This window comes from Sapajus apella, unplaced genomic scaffold (assembly GCF_009761245.1).
Source record: "Sapajus apella isolate SASKATOON/1434 unplaced genomic scaffold, GSC_monkey_1.0 scaffold49, whole genome shotgun sequence".
Classification (NCBI taxonomy): domain Eukaryota; kingdom Metazoa; phylum Chordata; class Mammalia; order Primates; family Cebidae; genus Sapajus; species Sapajus apella.
The window spans coordinates 8450170-8473261 of NW_022436989.1; the positions used below are offsets into that span (position 1 = coordinate 8450170).

Below are 23092 nucleotides of genomic sequence, written 5' to 3' on the forward strand. Positions count from 1 at the left end.
TTTTGACACATTTCCAGTCTTTCAACTGAGCACTCCTTTTATTGGATCACTGGAATAAAATCATGATTATTCAAAATGTCACAATATGCAATTCTCATATTATACCAACTTATGAAGATCTTTGCTTAAATATAAGTTCTCAAATCAATTTCAGTTGAGCGCAAATTAAGCAAAAATAAATTTAAAAACGTATCTTGCCTCTTAACAAAGTATTTCCTTGCCAGAATTGTTCAAACTTATGCAGAAAAAGCATATTTAAATAAAGACAAAGGGCTATTGTTGTTTTATTTTCATTATATTCAGGAGATGACCACTTTAATTTTAAGTACGAACACTTAACAATACTCACGATTTCCAACATGAATTACAGTACTTAAGACTTTGCCTTCTCGTTATATCATTCTTATTCTTTCATTTTATATAAAAACTCTGCAGAATAACTTAACAGGAAATCTAAAATAAGGGGAAAAAAACCACTGGAATTCCTGAAATTGCTATAGATAAAACCCTTTAAGGCTTAGGATTAAGTGTTTGAAAATATCAGGAGCATTTAAAATATGTTCACACTCAGCTTTCTGTTCACTTGCTAACTACCTGCAACATGAAAAGTCTGGGGTTGAACGGCACGAGAGCATTACTGTCTCATTTTTATAATCCAAGCTTAATTTTTAATACATCTTTTGATTTTAATTTAGGTTTTTTGGGGGGTTTGGAGGGAGGGCACTACTTTGTTTCTGAATAAATAACAAAAATCCTTAACTGCCAGTAACTATATGAACGTGATGTGAACAATATAAGCAAAGAAACTAGGGCAAAGTCTTTGTTTTAGAAAACCATATGCTCATATTCTACATATTCTGAATTATCCTCACAGAAAACACAACATACAATATCTCAAAAGGTTACTGCAACACTGCTCATTAGTTTGCAGGTTGGAAATACGGCATGTTAAATCCTTTCCTCTCAACCATCGTAAGTAAAGACACTGATATAACACAGTTTGCAAGTCTTAGCTATCATAGCTCTTCTGCGTAAGTATTTCTAGTGCCCAGTTCCGAGTTCAGTGCTTAAAAATCCTGCCGATCCCTGGGTTGGAACAAAGCTTTCGGAAGCAATTAACTGCTTTTGCCATCCCAGGTGCCAAACACACACACAATGTCCTTTTATTTGTGGAAATACACACAGATCTATTCTGCATGTGCTCAGAGCTCAACACAAATATCACCCCTTTCCCACAGGCAGCAGGAAGGATGTGGTTTGAAGGACACAGTTGCTTCATCTGAATGTTCAGTTGTTCAAAAGATCTCTTGTTGCTACGCCGAGTCGCGGCTCTACTACTTAGGTTTAAGAAGATATATACCAGGCCATGCCCGAAATCCTACTTTTATCTATTTAAAACAGGCATTCAAGTAGATCATGCAATTCTTCTTTGCCCCTTACCTTCAGTGGACACATGCTGAAAGTGTGTTCATAATCAAAAGACATTCCTGTGAGCTGATGACCCAGTAATTCCATACGTATACAGGTCAGCTGCGACAATACAGCACTAAAATCGCCAGATGAAATGGTCAGAATTACCCGGTGCCTTGATAAAATCAGCTTACTTTGAGTCTAATCCAAGGATAAATATACAGAAAGCTCCAAGCAGTGGAAACTGTAAACACTGTAGAACTGCCCCCTGAAACTGTAATACTGCCAGGAAAACAAATATTTGCTGAATTATAGGGTGCTATCTTGGTTTTACCTGAATGCAAATGAGGACAAAATAACTATAAGCTACTGTTTAAAGTGGAAAAGTGTAACACAAGTGCAGGGCGCTAATTCTGCCACCACCACTCCCACCACTCCCCATAAACCCTAATGACACACTCGGAACAAGCAAACCAGTAGATCTGATTATTCATTTCACAAATCCTGCAATCCTGGAGCTCACTCATCTCATCATTTCAGGACACTCAGACTCTAACTAGGAACACCTAATTCATAGCGCTGGATTTTTCTAAGTTTTCCCTCTACCCTTGAGTCCCCTTTTAATCTTCAGAGTGTTATTCTACAGAGGATCTCTCCCTTTTTGGAGTCTATCATCTTGCATCTTTCTGGAGCCCCAACCAAACTCATAACCTCTAAGTTTCTAAGAAATATGTAAGTTTTTCAACTCTGGACAGTAAATCTTTTTTTGTGACTTAAACTTATCTTAGAAAAAGATGTGTTGTTAGTTACCAATTGCTTCTTCAGCCTTGCATACAATGTCTATTCCTCTTTATGACTCCCTGCACAGTTACTAGCTCATGAGAATTTGTAATTTAAGAAGACAGCTTCGGCAACAGGGTAGTTAAATTGCTCTTAGTGGTTGCTTCTGAATGATTTCAAGTTGATTCTTGCCTTGTGTTTTCTCCAGCCACTTCTCATTTCTACTAATCAGTTTCACTATGCATGATCTATGACACTCCTTAGAACTATGCAAGCAGGCTTCAAGAAAAAGAAGAATGGAAATTTGATGAAAATATTTTATTGGTAACACTAAGATAGAAATACCACCTCTGAGAAAGTATACACAACTCCATGTACCTAGTGGAATATTACTCCTGACCCAGAGTATTATATAAACATTTGCATTTCCTTCTTCAATTAGAAACAAATAGCTCTTGATGAAATGTCTGTGCTGTGGTCCTTCAGAAGTCTGTATCTGACTCTAAGATGCCAGGAAAATTTCACCTTGTGTCATGTTTCACGCTGAGGGGTTTGTATAGCGCTAGTGTAAACCTCGGTCTCTAAGACACATTCCATGGTGAATTTATTTCAGATTCCAATCTGAGTTTATTCCATTTCACTCACTTAAAATTCCAGTTGTGATTGGAAAATATACACTTCATTTACCTTCTGCGCAGTGTTCAATGAACCGCTTGTCATGTTTCACCCTAGTAGGTTGCATTTCAATCCTGAGTGTGTCTGTCTATCAGTTGATTAAAGCTTTGCTGTTATTTGTAAGGGATGTTATAACATTCACTGTCATCTTTCTTGGCAATTTCTGATACCGTAACATGAGGATTCTGGCAAAATAATATGGTAATTGCTACTCTTTCCTTACACCTATACCGTTTACTTGTCAGCAAACAACATCATGTTTTCAAGGAAGCAGACAAATAGAAAACTCAAATTCCCTGTCCTGTTGTTTGTTATGCCACTCTCTATAAACTGACATGACATAAAATGACATAGCTTGATAAACCGCTGGAGTAAAACACAGATTACTGCCATTTAGCTACAGTAGGACATGTCACTTGAGGACATGGCCTTAAGGAATGTCAATTCTAGAGGAGGAAGGATAGAATCGAAATGAGGGATCTGGTTCTTTGTTGTGTGTGGCTGAATTTCCTGGACACTGTTTAAGGCAGAAATGACAGGCAGCATAAAAGGATAAATCACACCTTAAGAGCACAAGTGATATAAGCACCCCCTCCTGCCCCAATCTGAAATTTTTGCCACACTGTGACTTTACCACATAGGTGATTGCTCAGACCTGAAGAAATGTTAACTCCAATCCCTAACCAATGATAACAACCAAAAACCACATTAGTCATTATTTACTAACATAACAACAATATAAATCGTGTGTGTATATGTGTGTGTGTGTTTTCTTTCTTGAGTTCTGTATCAGGATTTTATAATGCTTCAGAAAGTTGACTATTAAGCAACATGTTTAAATTTTATTCCAAAGAAATGGTCCCCACTCCTCTCTGTGATACTGTTAAAGTCCGCATGGCTCTTGTTATCAATACCATCTGTTTTCTACGCTTTCCTGGTACCAGCATAATTAAGTCAACAAAACTGGTTACTTTCAAGGTCAGTAACTATCCAAAGCTACTTCTTCAGCCAGGGTACAGTTTTAATATGCCCATACGCCTTATTCAGGATCTCAATCTTTTGCAGTTGAGACATGAATCCAAGAATACTGTATGAGAAGCTCACAATTCAACTCGGATCTTACATTTGAACTTTTTCTTTTTTGGAAGATGTACTCATGGTAACTTTATTCATGCAAAAAATAAAACTGGAAGTGATTGAGAACACTTGTTTTTCTGGCATTGAGAACATTTCAATTATTGTCCCTTAGGATGTCATCTCATAACTATCTTCCGGAACATGTATTCTTCAGATATGCCATATGGATGCTTAAGATAAAAATAAATGATTAATAACAAATCTAAACCAAGCCAAACAACCAAACACACATACAAATAAACCAAATGAATCCTCCTGTACATTCTCATTTTTTCAGAGAGCTACATCCCTCCCTGCTCCACTTGAGCTGAGTTGGGGCTCCACCCTTCAGCTACTGACTTTAAAATTTAGGTTCTTCTCTCTTTTCCTTTCTCCTCCCTTCCCCTCTTCCTCTTCTTTTTTTAAATCCTCACTATTTTAGGACCTACTGGTTAGCTTTCTTCATTATCAAATTAAAAATATTTATTCACTCTCTTGCAAAAAATAAAAAAACGACTCTTTTGAGATTCATATTGTTTAGCTGTAAACATCATTTCTCCCTGTGAGTGGCTGGAGTCCCAATGAAGCCTCCTACATTTAACAAAGGCTTTGGCACATGACTTAAAGTCTTAATATCGAACCCAAGATCCTGGATGATGTCAATGCCCTTTGCGGCAATCATCCAGCACCTGCCTTATAGTTCCCTGATATTCACTGCAGCAGTCTCTATTAACCTCCACTCTGCTTCAGCTAGTCACATTCATGCCCCCTCCCCCGCAAACTCGGCCACCTCTATACTTGTTCACAATGTGAAATTATTCTCTAAACAGCACCATCCACCTTTTCAGCTCTCGCAACTTCTTATTTCCACTGCATCTGTTCTACAACCTCATTCAGATCTCAAATCTCTGAAAAGTAGCACTTTCCTTACTTGCAAAAGCTCCCCTTGGCTCTACTTTCTTCTCTATTCAACCTAGACATCACAGCCTACCACTTCAAACATCCTCCTGTCAGTACCCACTTGTCACTTGAATTCTTGACAGCCCTCCGCGTTTTCCTCCAAAATTTCAACCCAAGATCAAGCAATTATTTTTTGCCTGTTTTCATATACCTGGGTTGCTACATTCTGGGTAATTCCATGTGACTCTGCCGAATGGTGCTGGTACAAAGCCCTGGACTTCAGCATCACTGGGACTTCAACACTGTCCAAATTTCCTTCTACATCCCCTTTTCCTTCAAGCTTTAACTGTTTCTTCCAATCCAACATTATGTACCAACTGCCACTTCCTCACTCATGGCCAAGCTCTCCTGTCCTAATTGATAGGTAAAATAGGCCATGAAGTGAGAATCCATTCAACTTCCTTTCCTCTCTATGAATTGATTCCAATTCAACTCTTTGCCACCCAACTCATTAGAAGAGATACCTTTTCTCTTAACCAACACTAATCATTCTGCCTTTACTCAGGATCCTACCTTCTTCCCTCTTTATCTGTTTTATCGGCAATCCCACTTCTACCTCTCCCATCCCATTGGTTTCTACATGGTGGTGCACTGGAGCTTAAAGCTGATTCTCGGTATCTTCTCAAATCTGCATTCAGTAAGGTATTCCGAATGCCTTCTGCATTCTGCCTTGATAGGTTTACTCCAGTCATGGTGGGTGTACTGATGCATGGTCATCTGTAACAGCTACAAATTAGAGCTTTTATTTCTTGCTTGGAGGCCCGGTTTATCAGAACACCACTGCATCCAAGCCTTCTCAAAAAACAAACAAAATCACTGACAAAAATCCTTGCACATAGCCTATTTCCTCTTCTAGTTATAGTGCCCTCTGTCCTTTTATGGTCTAGCTACTTAAAATATGTAGTGTGTACCCAACCATTTGCTCTTAACCAATCTAAGTATGCCTTTAATTCTTAACAGTTCTTCATTGAAGTTGGTATTTCCAAGGTAATCAGTAACCTCACAGTTGATAAACCTAATGGATACTTTTCAGTTTTCACTCACTTAATCTGTGGAATTTGGTATTGTTAGCCACTCCCTTCGTATAAGTCACTCTCGCCCTGACTTCAGGACATCACCATTCCTAAATTCCCCCTTTACCTCTTTGGTATTTTCTTTTCAGGGTACTTTTCATTTGCCCATCTTTTAACAAGTTCTTCCATAGTACTCTTTCTCAGCTTCAACTACTGGCAAAATCTTCATCCCATGCAGAGCCATCTCTCTCTCACGTCTCTTTCATGTGTTGTAGTTATCACTGTACAGCTGTCCACTTAGGTCGTTCAAGACATCAGGCACCTCGGACCCCAAACTCACCAAATTTTGTATCCTCACCTACTCTGGTTCTCCCGCCCCTCCATTTATTCTTCACAACTGAGTTGAGCTAGTATTTTCTAGGCACAATTCTGATTGTATCACCCCTGGCTTAAAGCACTTGAATTTTTTCCCTACCCCTTGAGCTACTTCCGCAGCCTCATTTTCCACGAGGCTTTCCCTTCCTGCTGTGTTGTTTGTGCAAATTCTGTCCTTTCTGTCTCCTCCGCATCCTGTGCCTGAGCTCCCTTCTACCACAGGCCCTTGGCACAAGCTGTCTTCTGCCTCTGCTCATCCATCCTCACCCAAGTAACTGTGATTTATCTTTCAGGTCTCAGCTTCATTGGACCTTACACAAAGAAACCTTTCCTGAGCATTCTTGATCAGCTCGAATCCCACTGTCAGGAGCTCTCAGAGCACCCTACACTGCCACCTTCTCTTTGAACCATTATGAGTCCGGTGCAGCATCAGAAGAGCAGCTTTTCCTTTGCAAAATGACTAATACCTGTTTCTCTCTTTAGATGACGAACTCTATGAGGTCCAAGGTTGTCCGTTCTTGCTCACCATTGCATACCCAGGAGCTCATGGCATGATGGCAGTGCTAGTTCCATGAGCGTTTATTGAATTAATGAATGAAGATCCTGAAAATTTCCAGAAGTTCTTTAGATGAGAAAACTAATAGAAGGCTGGATTTCCCACAGGCAAGCAAAAAGCAATTTTAAGTCCACGAACTTAGTAAGGCCTTAAGAGACATGTCTAATTTTGTAAGCATTGCTGGTTAGGCATACACAGATGAGTTACCCAAAGGATATGAAAGAAATCTGCTGTATTAACATCACGTCTAGTTTAAAGGACAGGGCTTAAAACCTTGAAGAGCTATATGCATTTCTCTTGGCTTACGGTTTGTCCCTCCTCCATAAAACAATTTAATAGAACATCATTCTTTATACTTAAATAAGGTGACCACATAATTTATCAACCAGACTAAGGCACGCTTGTTAGTAAAAGAGAGTAATTGTAATTGTGCCGTGGTAACAGAGGTAAACTGCAGAGGTCTCCAGCAAACTGGGACAACTGGTCACCGCAGCTGTGGTTGACATAACAGAACGAAGTTGGTAAATGCAAAACTCTCTGTCCATGGAGAACAGTGACAGGTGCTATAGAAGAACTAAGCCCGATATAGAGGAAGGCTTCTCATAATGTGATGTTGGTATTTGTGCAAATTGTGGAAGAACAAATGCATCTTCAATAATGCAGTATACAGAATAAAATTATAATTGCATTAATCATTCTACATTTTATTTGGAGCTCGTTCCGTTTATTATTTTATTTTCTGCCCCAGAACACACCTATTTTAATTCCTCTAAAAGCCTTTGTTGAGCATAGTTGTGATGTGAAGGAAGAACAAGATATCAAACCAACCCTAGAAAATTGATCATATCACTACAGGGCAAATAGTATCATCCAGAATTATAGATGAAGAAACGGACACCCAGAACAAAGAAGTGACTTTTGGCTACGGGTATGCAGATAAAAAACTGTATATCTGGAACTGTAATTCAGATCTCTGACTTCCAGTTCAGAGTTCACTTTATTTTGCTCAGCTGCCTCCCGAAAATGGAGTTAATACACGTAATGTGCGTTTACACAATCTTTGCAGAAGTGGATTGTGCCGGGCTCAGCGGGCAGTGTTTGTGTTGCCTGTGTGGACTTCCTTTTTAGGCACTGGTTTCTGGCCCTGTGACAAAGATTTGAAGGGGATTTAAAAGGCCAAGCACATCTCTGATTAACTTGTCTTGTATCATACCTATGTTTAAATCCTGGGTAAATTAAAAGGCCAAAAATATGTCTTTTTACTTTATGATCAAATTCCACTGCAGAGGAGTAATGAAATAGTCCAGATATGGCCAGGGGATAACCCTGGAGGTAACAGACCGTCCCTACTACAGAAAATGTGGGTATTTGTCCATGATGAGACGTTTTACCTTTTCACTGAAGAGGAACACTTATTTATTTGTGCTTTGGGGTTTACAAAATACAGTCTTTCCCAAAGAGTTTTATCACTCTTGTGAGATTTCTAAGGGAAATAGCTTTTGAGATTGCAATTCAAGTATTCGAGGAAACATGGTATTCTGCTTATATTCTTTCAAATGCTGGCAACAGACACTTGTTAAAATGGAAAGCATTTTCCATAGTCAGAAATACCCCAACTTACAAAGACCTCTGTTTTTTCATTCATTCCAGCTATATAGTTCTATTAGCATAAGATCCTGACAATAAAACTAAAAAGTGATTTTTTTCATTTTCAATTTTCGAAAACATTTTCACTTATTTAATAGAAATACTACCTAAGTAAGAGATGACTTTCAGATAATCTTTTTTCTTCTTCTGACCTGAAGAGAATTCTGTAAAGGACAAAAGCAAAATCAAAATAGCTCACAAAACAACGAAGTCATTCAAATCACAACCAAGGATAACTAAAATAGAAGACTCCTAAAGTTACCTGCAATCAATCACAGACCAAGACAGCTGGGACAATTACAGTCAATAAAATTATTTTTTAAACATCTACAAAATTATTGATCCTATGCTCATGACAAAGATGGATATGATGTATAATTGAGATTTAAAGAAAAAAAAACTTTTCTTTTTGGGTAGTCTGAGAGCTTATTTTAAAGGGAGAGTTTTCTTTGTTGGGAATATTTCTGAATGGGTTTACCAGAGGCAAAGGCTGAAATCCAAAGACACCTAAGCCTGGGATCTGCTCTGGGGAGGATCCAGCTACAGCGAGAGGGGAATAAGGCTGGGTGTGGAGTTCGAGAACAGCTTGGGCAATAGAGTAAGACTTCATCTCTACAATTTTATTTTGTTTGCCTTAAAGTTAGCAGAGCATGGTGATGCATGCCTGTAGTCCTGCTACTCAGGAGGCTGAAGGGGAGAATCCCTTGAGCCCAGAAGTTTGAGGCTGCAGTGAGTTATGATTACACCCCCATGCTTTAGTCTGGGCAACAGAGTGAGACTCTGTCATAAAACGAGAGAGAGAGAAAGAGAGAGAGAGAGAGAGAGAGAAATGGGGATGTGAGGATGGAGAGAGACAGGGAGTGTGGCAGTGGACTAAAGATTTATTTAGTGGTAAAACAATCTGTTGTTTTGTTATCCTCTCCTCAGAACCCCTCAAGTCCTCGAGAACTTGATAAGCTTATTAATGATTTATCAATAATAATAATTTATCATTTCTTACTATTTAATATTAATATCATGTGTTATTATTTAATAATTAAGGATTTATTAAATCATTGGGTCGATGAATGGAATGGGGTTCTGGGTGGCTCAGAATTATTGAACCCCATGGAAAGAGGAGTTAACTCTGAATAATGTTAAAGATTGTGGGGAGAACCCTGGACTCAAAGGATGCAAAATTGGATGGGAGTCAGGAAAGTTTACCCTGTCTCAGAGGAGCAAGAAAATTCCAATTTGTCATTGGGGTTACAGACACAATTCATGCATGACCCCAAAACCTTACAGTGTGGTGGAGGAAACAGATGGGCAACCAACACACAACAGATGTGTGTTATTCTGAGTAATCTCATCTGTGCCATGGAAGCTGTATCTGTACAATGTCAAGGGGCTCAGAAGAAGGCCTCAGTTTCCTACTTGGCAACTCAGGGAGGTATCATAGGGAGATGGCATTTTTGTTGGGTCTTGCAGGACGAGTTAGGGTGGTCAAATTGTTTAGAAAACTCAGAACGGTATTATTTCAATTTCCAAAACTGAAGCAAAAAAAAAAAAAAAAAAAAAAAAAAAAACAACAACTGGAAAAGAAGGAGATGGGCTTTTCTTGGTGAAAGGGATGACATGAACGAAGTCAGTCTGGAACATGGCAGGCTGTCAGGGTGTGGTGAGAGGTACCACGGTACGTGGCGGAAGAGTGATCAACTAAAGCCAAATTTATTAAGGACTTAAATGCTCTACGTATTTTCTTTATGCTTAGAAAGAGGCAACTTCGCAAGAACTGAGATATAAGAAAAAATTATTAAATTACTTTATCTAAACTTGGCATTCAATATAGTTACTAAATTCTCCGGCTGATACCTGGTTAAATGTTTAAATGATAATAAATCATTCTAATTTAAGTGCTTAACTGAAGCGTGTATGTGAAGTGAACCACCACCTCATCTCTCCATCCCCCCCACTCGTATGTCGCATGCACAAACCCCTAGGATATCTACCTCCACAGTTTTAACAATCGTAATGATTTGCAGTGCTGTATCTTATCATTTAGGTTGTCAGGTGTTCTGCCTGCTTATAGATATGGAATTCATAAGATTATACAAAATGTCTGCCCAACTTTGATCAGAGAATTTTGCAATTTCCTGATCAACTGCAAGATTGATCTTCCATAACATGGAGGTAGTTATATATAAATTGCCTCATAGGTTAAAGAACTATCAAAAACCTGTCCCTGACAATAGTTTGCTATTCGACATGTCAAACTGCCATTTGACATGAAGCATCATTGTATCATGAGACGTTACTGAAGGGAACTCTGCAGTCCTCTTCCACCCCTGCCAAATGAAGAAGGACACCGATTGTGACACTTCTAGTGGCAATTTCATCTTGCCAATATTGACCTTAAAAGCTAGTTAATGTTGTTGGATTTGCCATGGGATTCTAGAAACAAACCATTGTGAAACAATTAAATTTCCAATTTCCAAAAGCAGCTAGTGACAACAGATTAAAGGGATTTATAACCCCCTTTCAGCAGCTTAATATCTATACAAAGGAATTCATTCATTCATTTTTTTCTCAGCATATATGGAACCCTTCTACATAGACAGCACTGTCCTAGCTGGAGACGTGAGGGTGAAGTAGATAAAGTCACTGATTCAGAAGAACTTTATTTTACTGGGGAACACAGGCTGGCAGCTAAAAATTTTTTTTTTTTTGAGATGGAGTCTCCCTGTCACCCAGGCTAGAGTGTAGTGGCGTGATCTCGGCTTACTGCAACTTCCGCCTCCCAGGTTCAAGTGATTCTCCTGCCTCAGCCTCCTGGGTAGCTGGGACTATAGACATGTACCACTGTGCCTGGCTAATTTTGTGTTTTTAGTAGAGATGGGGTTTTACCATGTTGGCCAGGGTGGTCTTGAACTCCTGACCTAGTGATGCGCCCGTCTCAGCCTCCCAAAGTGCTGGGATGACAGGCATGAGCCACCACACCTGGCCTCATAGCAGCTAAATTTATAAGGTCATATTAGCTGCTTTACTGAAAAAAATAAAGTAGAATATGCGGGTAAAAAGAGTGATTGTCAAGAGTATGACTATTTTAGATATGGCGATCAGTAAAATCTGACATTAGAATTAAGACCCCTGCTCACCAGGAGGCAATCTAAAAAAGTATTCCAGACAAAATAACCTAGAGAACAAAGACCTGGGGTGGCAAACAAGCTTCAAGTGCTCAAGAAACTGCAAGAAATGTCGACGTGACTGGTCTGGGTTTCAGTCTGAAAACTTTGAGTGCTAAATACTGAACAGAGTTGCAGAAAAATAAAAAGCAAGAGAAAGCATTATGTGTTTAAAGATACGCAATAAATAGGTAGAAACAGATAGAAAGCAGTATGGTTTAGGGAGCATAATTTTGGGGTAACATATCTTTTATTATTTTTTTCTAATAGGGGAGGGGGTGGAGGACAATATTGCCACCAAAATGAAAGCTTTCACCCTCTAAACACATCAAACAATTCAACAGTGGATAATTACATTTATTTGAGTTAAAAAATAAATTGAGATCTTAAGGAGAATTAATTAGTTCATTCTGAATCGTGGTTACTGAGAGTGAGAAGAGAAAGAGTTAAATGTGAAACTTCTATTTCATCCACTAAGAAGTCAGCAGAGAGTACCACGGAACCTACAGACTCCAAACACCAAAAAATAAATAATTTAAAACCAGAAGAAACAAACTGAGAATTTAATCTGCACTTATTGAGGACTTATTATGTGCTAGGCATTATTCAGAGAACCAGGAATAGAACAGTAACCTTGGCAAAAAGTGTCCCTTTCTGGATGGGGCTTATATTTTTAGGTGGTTAAGCCCACAAATAAACACACAAAATTACGAGATGAATGCTGGTCAGCAGTGGTGTGGAGAAAAATAAAGGAGGCATGGGGTTTAGAGAATACCAAGGGTGGAGGTGGTGTGATGTTCTTTTAGATTGGATAGTTAGGAAATCCTCTCCAAAAAGAAAGGCTGGGAAGCCACTGGAGGGTGTTGAGTGGAGAGTGAATTTTAGAATACCACCCCAGCTGCTGTGCAAAGGATAGGCTGAAGGGGTCAATGGTAAAACAGGAAGGGCAATTGGAAGTCTCTTGCAATCATCTGAGTGAGAGCTAATGCAAGCTTGGACCAGCAAAAATGGTGAGAATTTCTTAAATTCTAGATACAGCTGATGAGTGGTGATGAATGAATTCAACTGGGAGCATGAAAGAGCAGCAGATTCAAGGATGGCCCCAGGGTTTTGGCCTGAACCACCCTAAGCTTGTTGCTATCATTTAGCAAGAGGAGGGAAGATGACATATATATGGTTTAGTCTAAAAGAGAAAGTGTTATTCCATAGACTCAAGTATCCTCAGGACACAGCCTCTCCCATGTTGCAGAATTAGCACATGCCGTTACTGCCATTACCTGCCTATGAGTAGTTAAATGACTTTTTTTCTTCATGAAATATTCCACGGTAGTTATTTACCAAGTTAGAGACCGACTGAAGAACGAGTTAAAATAGTATTCATAAATGAATTTAATCTGTATCATAGTCTACAAGACTGTTTCAAGGCCAGGTCCAATACTCTTCTATATTAAATTATCTCAAGGTATGTTTATTTTCAATCCATGCTTAAGTTTAGCTACAGAGTCAGGGATAAAGTAGGATAAGTGAAGGTATTTAATTACTGTTTTCTTTTCCAGATCCTCCACAAAATAATTGCTGACAAACTCTCTTGCCCAGAAAATGTCTATTGGAATTATGGAGTACAAAAAACTACAAAAGCAATGAAAAAAAAAAAAAGAAGAATGTTTTATTTACAACCTGTTTCAAAATAGCACGAATGCTTTCGTGCTATTGTGTGTCTCTGCGGGCCCAATATTGTGCATCTGCATAAAAAGTTTAGAATCGTTCCTTATAACAAACACTGGTATATTCACTTGAAAGTGTAGATTTCATTCACTTCCAAAACAGTTGGCTCATAATTCGGAACACTGAGGTTTGCAAAATGACTGAAGGAAACTTTACCCAAACAATAGTTACTAGTTCTGCTGAGAAGTATCACAGGCCCACAACAGCCACGTGTTTTCCATACAGAAATTCTGATATAATTTTTATTATCCAGCTAATTTTTTTAGACTCATGAATAAAATAGCAAGTCAGTCTGTGCATAAGCATATGTTTAAGTCTATGGGGAGAAATGTCTGGAATCCTTTTGGTTATTAAAATTAGAATTCAGAATAATGAAAGGCATATGCAACTGACTGTATTCTTTATATAGCTTATTTCATCTAATCCTCCAAACAGCTGTATGACATATATATCCTCACCTTGCATAGCATGTTAACCAAAGTTTGTAAGGTGAGTTCATTTGTCCATAGCTACCCAGAAAATCGTATGTGGAGCTCAGTATGAGGCTGCCTGCCAGACTCCAAAGTCTATGTTCCTTCTACTACCATACGTTGCCTTTGCTTTTCTTATAAAAGTTGGAAAAATATCATTTTGCCTTTCCTATTTTTCTTAAAACTATTTATGATAATAAATCCAGTTTTTTGTATGTAACTTGTTTAGAACTTCAATGCATGTAGCATCAGGCATGCGCATTTGTGCAGGCCTGTGCATGCCTGTGTGTGTGTGTACATGCACACGTGTGTGGGAATGCATGCCTGTGTATGCCTCTGTATGTACATGCACACGTATGTGGGTGTATGCCTATATATGCCTCTGTGTGTACATGCACACCTATGTGTGGGTGCATGCCTGTGTGTATGTACACGCACATGCATGTGGGGATGCATACCTGTGTATGTACATGCACACATGCTTGTGGGTGCATTCCTATGCATGCCTCTGTGTATATGTACATGCACACATGTGTGGATGTGTACATGCACACATGTGGTGCATGCCTGTGTATGCCTCTGTGTGTATGTACACGCACACATGTGTGGGGATGCACGCCTGTGTATGTCTCTGTGTGTGTATGCTCATGCCCATGTGTGTGTGGGTGCATGCCTGTGCATGCCTGTGTGTGTGTGTGTGTGTGTGTGTGTGTGTACATGCATATGTGTGTGTGGGTGCATGCCTGTGTGTGCCTCTGTGTGTATGTGCATGTATACATGTGTGGGGATGCATGCCTGTGTATGCCTCCACGTATGTGATATGTACATATACACGTGTGGGGGAGTGAGAGGGCGCAGTGCCGAGAGGGAGCAAAATTTTTTTCTAGATGTTAAGTTTCGAGAAGTTGGTGACATGGAGACAGCCAATCCGAACCGGGAGACAGTGTTGGAAAGCAGGGCTTCAGCTACTTGCATGATGTGGGGTGGGGAACTGGTCTGTCTTCCCAGCCATGGAATGTCCCTGCTGTGTTCAGAAACCTTTCCATCTCTTGGATTTTAAAGGAAAGTAACCTTTCTGTCGGTAAAATTTTCTTTCAATATCTTTTAATAAATCATTTACAAATAATCTTCCAGATATTTAGAATGTAATAATATAATATAATTTATGATTCATGTTTATTATATTTTATTGCATATTCATGATATATAATATATATTGTTTGTATTTCTTATAATTTACATATTTATCATGAATTATTTATAATTTGCATATAATTATAACATAGAAATATAACTTAAATAATTTAATAATTAAAAAGTTAAAACAGGCCGGGCACGGTGGCTCAAGCCTGTAATCCCAGCACTTTGGGAGGCCGAGGTGGGCGGATCATGAGGTTAAGAGATCAAGACCATCCTGGCCAACATGGTGAAACCCCGTCTCTACTAATAATACAAAAATTAGCTGGGCATGATGGCGTACGCCTGTGGTCCCAGCTACTCAGGAGGCTGAGGCAGGAGAATTGCTGGAACCCAGGAGGCGGAGGTTGCAGTGAGCCGAGATTGTGCCACTGCACCCCAGCCTGGCACCTGGCGACAAAGTGAGACTTTGTCTCAAAAAAAAAAAAATAACCTAAATAAATAATAACCATCCTTCTTGACATCCAAGCTCCTCCTCTTCAGACTTATGATATTTAATTCTTACTTCTCTTTTATTTTCAAACTCATCTACCTTTATCATTTATTTTACAACTTTACATCTCAGTTGTATATAAAAGCTTACTTAGTATTCCAAGGTAATTTTATCACCTTGTACATACTGGCCATGGAGCTCCATTGCCTAGAATAATGTCTCTATTGTTTATTTTAAATATCAAGGCTATTGTACACACACACACACACACACACACACACACACACACACACACATATATACACATATACTATATATGTGTATATATGTGTGTATGTTTATATATAGTGAATCTATCCGCCAGCCTAAATATCATTTTCTCTTTTGTATCCTTATATGGGTTAATTTTTCCTCCCCTGCCCCCACTCCCTGCCAATAAAAAGATAAGTTGAAGTACTAATCTCCACTACCTCTCAGAATGTTAGCCCCCACTACCTTTAAAAAAGACCCTATAAAGATAGGGTCTTTATAGAGGTAATTACCTTAAAATGAGGCCATCAGAGTGGCCCGAATCCGATATCACTGGTGTTCTTATAACAAGGGGACATTTGGATACGGAGATGTAGGAAGAACACCATATGCAGATGAAGGCAGAGAGATTCATCTACAAGCCAAGCACTCCGATGATTGCCAGCAGCCACCAGAAGCCAGGAGGCAGACAGGGAACACATTCTCCCTCACAGCTGACAGGAGGGGCCAACCCTGCCTCCAGAATTGTCAAACACTAATAAGTTTCTTTTGTTTAGGCCTTCCAGTCTCTGCCACTCTGTTACAACAACCCTAGCAAATTAATGCACAAATGGCAGAACGGCGTTTTTCAACTTCTGCGAGAAAAGTAAAGGCCGTTACAGTAGAAGAGGGCATCATGAGTATACTGTGGTCAGATAGGGCTATTTGCTTTTCCTCAACTATGTTCCATATTTTTTTCTTTTCATACTTTATTTTTTTGAGTATGGGTCTTGCTCTCCTGCCCAGGCTGGAGTGCAGTGTCATGATCATAGCTCACTTCAACTTTGACCTTCTGAGCTCCAGTGATCCTCCTGCCTCAGCCGCCCAAGTAGCTGAGACTATAAGTGCATGCCAACACACCTAACTATTTATTTATTTTTATTTTATTGTAGAGACAGGGTTTCACTGTGTTGCCTGGGCTCGTCTCGAACCCCTGGCCTTAAGTCATCCTCCTGCCTTGGCCTCCCAAAGTGCTGGGACTATGGACATGAACCCATTGCACCCAGACATTTTATACTTCTTTAATTTGGAGTGTCTTTCTTTTCAAGCATGCCTATAGAATTTCTGATGATCATTTAGCCCAAAGAAGCCTTTCACATAAATTCTGCCATAACCCTAGTTGGAATAAATGCATTCCTCTAAGCTCCCTCTAGCTCCATTTGTATCTTAATTATGAATATTAATATATCTTTTCTTGCATTGCCGTTACGTGTATACACATCTTATCTTCTGGCAATAAATAAGCCTTGTCCCTTGGGGGAAGGGCTAACCTTTCCTCCTTCTGGTACTGCTCACGATGCTGACCACAGCACCCTGGACAGAGAGGAGATTTAATATTTATTTCTGTACATGAATTGCATAAGTGGGACTTACCTACTTGGGAAAAAGGTTGCTGTGATCTGTGTTCCTCCTTCTGTGACAAGAAACTAAAACATACATGTATTTAATTCTCTTCTTAATGTTCTTCTGAGTTTTATCTTCTTCCTGGATCTGGTTCGCCAAATTCCCCATCCCCCTACCCAATTTTTTTTTCATCAATACAAAACTTCAAGCCACCGCCTTGCCAAAAATTCTTTCCTGATTAATTTATCAGTTAAATAAATAAATAATTCCCCACACATGTATCATTTCCATGGTCAGCTCTTCATCACTGCTTTATTCCACACCTCTCAATGGGTGTATGATGTGGGCCCACTTTAACACTGCTGTATATGTGGTTGATTCCTATATGCAGATCTTTCTGCTCTTTTTGCCTGAATTATTTTCAGTGTCCTTTGTGCAAAAATCACAGCCAGTATAGACTACTTCCAAAAGTACTGCATTTCAGAAACTTTCCCAAACACTATTTCTTTAAAATGCACCAAGCTAGATAAAGTTTCTTTGTGACATGCACAAAACGTCCAAAGGATAAATGTGTATTACTTTCCCCAAGAACTCTCCAAAGTTGTTCCATTTCTTTCAGTTGAAATGTCAAAGCTGATATAAAAATGAGATGTTCCTGCATGAATTAATTAACAAATAAATCTGTGTTTCCCATTGCCCTTTCATTCCGTGTGTTTTTTGATTAATCTTTGGTTAAAGTTACTGGTTACATGTCTGTTTCCTCCATTATATTTTATTCCTCAAGAATACAATTTACCTACTATTTGCCTTTATGTCTCCAAAACCTGACAGAGTGGGTGTTCAATTAGCTTTAGTGATATCAGTAATTTGCCTATGCAAACAATTCTGAATAGGAGTGAATCAAACACAAACTTCAAGTAGATTCAGCAATTCTTACAGGACGGCGTTATCACTTTCATGGTATTTCTCAACTTGTGTTACAATTTGATTAAACAATTTTTACCCTAAAGCTTTAAGAACAGGTTATCTCAGAATTGTATAATTTGATTTTAATGCTTATGTTAGAGGGTATATGTCTTGGGGAAAGGAGAAAAGAAAATAACAGATTGCTAGGTGACAGTCATCAACCGTTGCCTTTATGAATTTCTTGATTTGTATGGTAGTCATTTCTCATGCTTCTCCTCAAAACAAAATAAAATCATAATAATAGCATTAATCTTTTATGTTTTCCCTTACATGGCAACTTCCAAATGTGACAGAACCTGGCATTGACTCACATTTTGCTTTTTTGTCCATAGACTCAGCAATAGTGAAAACTAAATCATCCAGCTCAGAAGATTTCAGTGTGTGGGGACATGCAATCTCTGGACAACTTAGGACTTCCTTTGTTACCCAAGGAACAAGAAATTGATGTGAACTTGCAAGAGAATTGAGCAAAAAAGAATCACTTCATAACTAAAACACCAAAAGGAATGGTAACGAAATCCAAAATTGACAAATGGGATCTAATTAAACTAAAGAGCTTCTGCACAGCAAAAGAAACTGTCATCAGAATGAACAGGTAACCTACAGAATGGGATAACATTTGTGCCATATGTCCATGTGACAAGGGGCTGCTATCCAGAATCTACAAGGAATTTAAACAATTTACAAGAAAGAAAAAAAAAAACCTATCAAAAAGTGGGTAAAGGATGTGAACGGACACTTCTCAAAAGAAGACATGTATTCGGCCAAGAAGCATATGAAGAAAAGCTCATCATCACTGGTCATTAGAGAAATGCAAATCAAAACCACAATGAGATAACAATTCACACCGGTTAGAATGGCGATTATTAAAAAGTCAGGAAAGAACAGATGCTGGAGAGGATGTGGAGAAATAGAAATGCTTTTGCATTGTTGGTGGGAGTGTAAATTAGTTCAACCATTGTGGAAGACAGTGTGGCAGTTCCTCAAGGATCTAGAACCAGAAATACTATATGACCCAGCAATCCCATTATTGTGTATATACCCAAAGGGTTATAAATCATTCTACTATGAAGACACATGCACATGTATGTTTATTGCAGCACTGTTCACAATAACAAAGACTTGGAACCAACCCAAATGCCCATCAATGATAGACTGGATAAAGAAAATGTGGCACATATACACCATGGAATACTATTCAGCCATCAAAAAGGATGAGTTCATGTCCTTTGCAGTGACATTAGTGAAGCTGGAAACCATCATTTTCAGCAAACTAATACAGGAACAAAAAACCAAACACTGCATGTTCTCATTCATAAGTGGGAGTTGAACAATGAGAACACATGGACACAGGGAGGGGAGAATCACACACTAGGGCCTGATGGGGGGGTGGGAGGTAGGGGAGGGTTAGCATTAGGATAAATTCCTAACGTAGATGATGGGTTGATGGATGCTGCAAACTACCATGGCATGTGTATATCTATGTAACAAACCTGCATGTTCTGTACATGTACCCCAGAACTTAAAGTGTTAAAAAACAAAAAAAATAAAATAAAAAAATAAATGCTAAAATAAGAATTTCCCAGGAGAATAAAAGTATGGCTTATCAATGTTCCCCTCTTTTTAGAATATGAAGTCCGTTGCCATAAGGCCCACAGTTTGGGGCCTAATCAATATATTTCTGTGGTGGTGATATAGCTTTGAATTAATTTTTAAAATATTTGACATAGAAGAGTGGGATAACAGCCCATGGGATTTGGGAAGCACTTCAAAATTTTATCAATTTGCACTATGGTATCTACTATAGATTATAAATGTTGCCCAAATAAATACACTATAAATCAGGAACACAAAGAAAGTTACATGTAACTGGCCACTTTCCTTTAACGGGAATTCAGGTCTTCCTAGAAATATATAAGTAAATGAATTAAATCGACTTAAAATCATATTACATGGTGGCACATGCCTGTAATTCCAGCTACTCAGGAAGCTGAGGTATGAATATCACTTGAACCCAGGAGGCAGAGGCTGCAGTGAACCTAGATTGCACCACTGCAGTCACTCCAGCCTGGACAATAGAGTGAGACTCAGTTGGAAACAAACAAACAAAAAACAAAACAAAACAAAACAAAACAAACCAGACTTCTGCCAAGATGGCCGAATAGAAACAGCTCCAGTCCACAGCTCCCAGTGAGAGTGATCCAGAAGACAACTATCTCCACATTTCCAACTGAGGTACCAGGTTCATATCACTGGGACTGGTTGGACAGTGGGAGTAGCCCAAGGAAGGCAAACTGAAGCAGGGTGGGGCATTGCCTCACCTGGGAAGTACAAGGGGCTGGAGAACTCCCACTCCTAGCCAAGGGAAGCCATTAGGGACTTTTCCAGGCACTCCAGCACTCAGGTACTGCACTTTTCCCACAGTTTTCACAATCTGCAAACCAGGAGATTCCCTCCAGTGCCTACAACACAAGTGCCCTGGTTTCCAGCACAAAACTGGGCAGCTGAACTGCTCATTCCCCTGAAAAAAGTGGGCTGAAACCAGGGAGCCAAGTGACCTGGCTCGGCAGGTCCCACCCCCATGAAAACTAGCAAGCTGAGATCCACTGGTTTGAAATTCTTGCAGCCAGCACAGCAGTCTGAGCTCTACCTGGGACATGGGGGGAGGGGCATCCATCATTACTGAGCCTTGGGTAGGGAGTTCTAAACTTGCCAGTGTAAACAAAGTCTTGGGGACTTTAACACAGCAACTGGGTGGAGCTCCTGGCAGCTCAGCAAATCCTCTGCAGGCAGACTGTGACTAGATTCCCTTCTTGGTGGCAGGCCATCTCTGAAAAAAGGCAGCAGTCCTTTTATTTTATTTTATAAATAAAACCCCTACCTTTCCGGGACAGAGCAGCTGGGAAAAGGGGCAATGTGGGTCCAGCTTCAGCACAGTTGAATGTCTCTACACAGCAGCTCTGAAGGGATCAACACTTGAGCTCTGAGCACTTGAGTTCTGATAAAGGACAGACTGCCTGCTCAAGTGGTTCCCTGACCTCCACTTATCCTGACTGGAAGTCGCTCATATAGGAGAGTTCTGGCTGACATCTGGCAGTACCCTTCTGAGATGAAGCTACCAGAGGAACAGGCAGGAATCTTTGCTGCTATACAGCTCCTGTGGGTGACTCCCAGGCAAGTGGGGTGTGGAGGGGACCTCTAGCAGACCTGCAGCCGAGGGGCCTGTTAGAAGGAAAACTAAAAACCTGAAAGAAATAGCTTCAACATCAACAGAAAGTAAGTCCACTCAGAGACCCCATCCAAAAGTTACCAACTTCAAAGACCAAAGGTAGATAAGTCCAGGAAGACAGGAAGAAAACAATGCAAAAAGGCTGAAGTAGCCAAAAAACAGAACGCCTCCTCTTCTCCAAGGGATCACAACTCCTCACCAGCAAAGGAACAAAACTGGATAGAGAATGAGTTTGACGAATTGACAGAAGCAGGCTTCAGAAGGTGGGAATAACAAACTTTTCTGAGCTAAAGGAGATTGTTCCAATCCAATGCAAATAAACTAAGAACGTTAAAAAAGGTTAGATGAAATGCTAACTAGAATAACTAGCATAGAAAAGAACATAAATGACTTGATGGAGCTGAAAAGCACAGCACAAGAACTTTGTGAAGCAAACACAAGCTTTAATAGCCAAATTGATCAAGTGAAAGAAAGGATATCAGAGATTGAAGATCAACTCAATGAAATAAAGTGAGAAGGCAACATTAGAGAAAAGAAGAGTGAAAAGAAATGAACAAAGCCTCCAAGAAATATGGAATTATGTGAAAAGACCAAATCTATGTTTGATCGGTGTACCTGAATAAGACAAGTGGCAGGGAAAATGAAACCAAGCTGGAAAATACTCTTCAGGATATTATCCAGGAGAACCTCCCCAACCTAGCAAGGCAGGCCAACATTCAAATTCAGGAAATACAGAGAACACCACAAAGATATTCCTCAAGAAGAGCAACCCCAAGGCACATACTCGTCAGATTGACCAGGGTTGAAATGAAGGAAAAAGTGCTAAAGGCAGCCAGAGAGAAAGGTTGGGCCACCCACAAAGTGAAGCCCATCAGAGTCATAACAGATCTCTTGGCAGGAACCCTACAAGCCAGAAGAGAGTGGGGGCCAATATTCAACATCTTTAAAGAAAAGAATTTTCAACCCAGAATTTCATATCCAGCCAAACTAAGCTTCATAAGTGAAGGAGAAATAGAATCCTTTACAGACAAGCAAATGCTGAGAGACTTTGTCACCACCAGGCCTGCCTTATAAGAGCTCCTGAAGGAAGCACTAAACATGGAAAGGAACCACCAGTACCAGCCACTGCAGAGACATACCAAATGGTAACGACCATTGGCACAATGAAGAAACTGCATCAACTAATGGGCAAAACAACCACCTGGCATCAAAATGGCAGGATCAAATTCACACATAACAATATTAGCCTTAAATGTAAATGGACTAAATACCCCAGTTAAAAGACACAGACTGGCAAATTGGATAATTAGTCAAGACCCATTGTTGTGCTGTATTCAGGAAACTCATCTCATGTGCAAAGACACACAGAGGCTCAAAATAAAGGGATGGAGGAAGATTTACCAAGCAAATGGAGAGCAAATATAAAAAGCAGGGGTTGCAATCCTAGTCCTTGATAAACTTTAAACCAACAAAGATCAAAAGAGACAAAGAAGGGCATTACATAATGGTAAAGGGATCAATGCAACAAGAAGAACTAACGATCCAAAATATATATGCATCCAATACAGGAGCACCCAGATACATAAAGCAAGTTCTTAACGACCTACGAAGAGACTTAGACTCCCCCATAATAATAGTGGGAGACTTTAACACTCCACTGTCAATATTAGACAGATCAAAGAGACAGAAAATTAACAAGGATATCTGGGACTTGAACTCACATCTGGACCAAGTGGACCTAATAGAC

General features: G+C 39.5%; 1 protein-coding gene across 4 annotated transcripts in view; it reads right to left on the reverse strand.

Annotated features, from left to right (window-relative positions):
- CHRM3 (cholinergic receptor muscarinic 3) overlaps positions 1 to 23092 on the reverse strand; it is a 507932-nt gene that overhangs the window by 193503 nt on the left and 291337 nt on the right. Inside the window, exon 1 of one of the 4 annotated variants that reach the window (XM_032242258.1) lies at positions 1441 to 1850. The exons of the other annotated variants lie outside the window; for them this stretch is intronic. The gene's annotated coding sequence lies outside the window, so the exon portion shown is untranslated. Of the gene's footprint in view, positions 1 to 1440; positions 1851 to 23092 lie in introns of those variants that run through there. 4 annotated transcript variants of the gene reach the window in all.